Source organism: Mandrillus leucophaeus, unplaced genomic scaffold, assembly GCF_000951045.1.
Source record: "Mandrillus leucophaeus isolate KB7577 unplaced genomic scaffold, Mleu.le_1.0 Scaffold95, whole genome shotgun sequence".
NCBI lineage: Eukaryota > Metazoa > Chordata > Mammalia > Primates > Cercopithecidae > Mandrillus > Mandrillus leucophaeus.
In genome coordinates this window covers 2416565-2419181 of record NW_012110363.1, presented here as the reverse complement: position 1 = coordinate 2419181, position 2617 = coordinate 2416565, and positions in this window count along the sequence as shown.

The window sequence follows — 2617 nt, the reverse complement described above, 5'->3', positions numbered from 1 at the left end:
AAAAAAAAAAAGAAACAAAATCAATATGATTATAATTTAAAACTATTATTGCAGATTTATTTTTAAAAATTTCTAAGTGGAAAAGTGACATATTTTTTACTTAATAGTCATGGGTTCCATAACTTTTCCATTCTTCTCTGATAAAATGCTGATTCTGTTGATGGGAGCTCCCTCAGTTTCAATGCTGTCCTGGGCAACTCACCTAAAGGCAATTAATCCATTAGAAGACTTGTGGCTTATAAATTAACTTAAAATTGGAATAGAATAGAATAATATTATTCTTATTTGTTGGAATTTGGGTGGACAAATATGGAGTGAATTAGGTAGCTTGAAACAGAGATAAGGTTGTCACAAAAATTCAGAACAACTAATTAAATTTCAATTTTAAATAAAAACATGCAATTTCATAGTTATGTCCCAAATATTGCATGAGACATACTTATAGTTAAAAAAAATGTGTTGTTTTATCTGAAGTTCAAATTTAATCGGCTGTCCTGTAATTTTATTTTCTAAATACAAAAATTCTATAGAGATGACAATAGGACTAAGTGGCCATGAACTAGCTGAAGTTACAAGGAAATTTAAAATTGTGAGGAAGCAGAAGCAGTGGCAGGTAGTACAGTTTGAGGGTAAGCAGAGGTCCTTAGCTTGCTTTTATTAAACAAGCAGGAAGATAATTTTCAACAAAACATAAAAACTATAGCTTTTATAAATCTTTCAGAAAAAGTCAAACACTGTGCTAGCACTGTGCAAATGCAAATAGGTAATTCATATAAAAGATACAAAGATAGCTAACAAACTTGTGAAATATGTTCAACTGCTTCTTAATTGAGGAAATGACAAGAGAGTGAGTTTTTCTAAACCGAGTTTTATAAGTCAAGATAAAAAAGATTGACATTGCTCAGAGGTATCAAGAACGTGGGACCATTGGGCCTCCTGTTCGTTTTTTGGTAAAAATTTAATTGTTATAATAATTTTTAGAGGAATATGTGGTGATATATATCTTAGAATATGCATGAGTAGTTGAAATATGTGACCATAAGTCAGGAAACCTCCTTTTACCTTTCTTGGGATGATGTTGAAGTACTTAGGCACCAGAGTAGCTTGGACTACAGGTGTGAGCCATCATACCTCATAAAGTTTTAAAATTTTCTGAAAGAGACAAGGTCTCAGTTTTTTGCCCAGGCTGGTGTCGAACTCCTGGCCCAAGCGATCTTCCCACCTTGGCCTCTCAAAGTGCTGGGATCACAGGTGTGACCCACTGCACCCAGCCAGGTTTAGTCCCTTAAATCAACATTTTTTGTACAATGAAATCTCACTAGCCATTAACGAGATGAAATCAAAGATTCATCCCCACATAGAATCCCTGGATAGAAAAGGAATTCCTTTCTATATGCTGAAGTCCATCTTATTCCGAGTTTTGACTTTTGTTTCTTTAATACAAGCCCCCAACTTCTAGCTTGTAACTGGTTTTCCAAGAACCACCTTTGTCCACCAAAAATTCCTTTTGCATCCTAAACTCAGAATAATCTATCTCAAAGTGCAAATCTGAACCTTAGAATAGTCAACACTTTCCCCTCCCTCATACTTCTTCTTGCTTGGAAACTTTCATCGGCTTCCTCTTGCTCTTAGGATAAAGACCAAAAAGCAAAGACTGAAATCTTTTACGTGGCTTATTGACTACCAGTTCAGCCTTTCACACCACATTGTCTTCACCATCTGTCCGGTGCGACCTGAACTTCTTCAGTTACTGGAGCTCATGATGCTGTCTTCCTGACCGGCTCCAGACCTGACCTCTCTCTGTTCTCTATTTGATTGGTTAGTATTACTCATTGACCATACCCTAGCTCTGCCCTGGCTAACTCAGGAAATTCTTCTCTAGTCATTGGTAAAATTCCCAATTAAATAAGCATTTGTAGCGCTGTGGTGTGTTTCTCTTTCTTAGCGCTAACCACATTGGAATGTTATGTCTTACTTGCGTGGTTGATTCATGTCTCTCTCACTCACTAGAGACTAAGCTGCATGAGTGTGTGAATCATGTCTGGTTTTCTCTCTATTATGGGTTGTATTTGAAAAAAGCTCACTGAATGAAGGACTGAAACATTGATTTGTTTTCTACACATGATGATGGGCTGGGAGCAATATAAGTAGGCATGAGGGAATTTCCATCTCAAGTTTATGATAGAGGGTTAAGTCTCCCCACATTACCAGTGATTAAAGAAGGGAGATGCAAAGTGTCAGGTTAATATCACCTTTTCTTAACCTTTATCTGGCCCCATTTTAATAAGGTCTTTCCAAGCCATCTTCATGACTTATGCACCATGGTTAAAGCTACCCGTTTTCAGATGAGTTGTACCCAATGTGGGAGAAGACAAAGTGGAATACTTGGTGCCAAGTTTAAATTGATTTGAGTAAGACTATAGTTTCATAGTCTATGCTAACTTTCGGCCTAAAATGCTTTGCAAATTCCGCATAAAAAACTATATCAAGCATGTTTGGAGTTTTCTTGAGCCATGCAGTGGTGCAATATAATCTATTAGTTTGATGAAATAAATGAAAGTAACTTTTAAATGGAAAATGCTTTTTATAAGTATAGCTACCTGTTAACTTTGTTGTT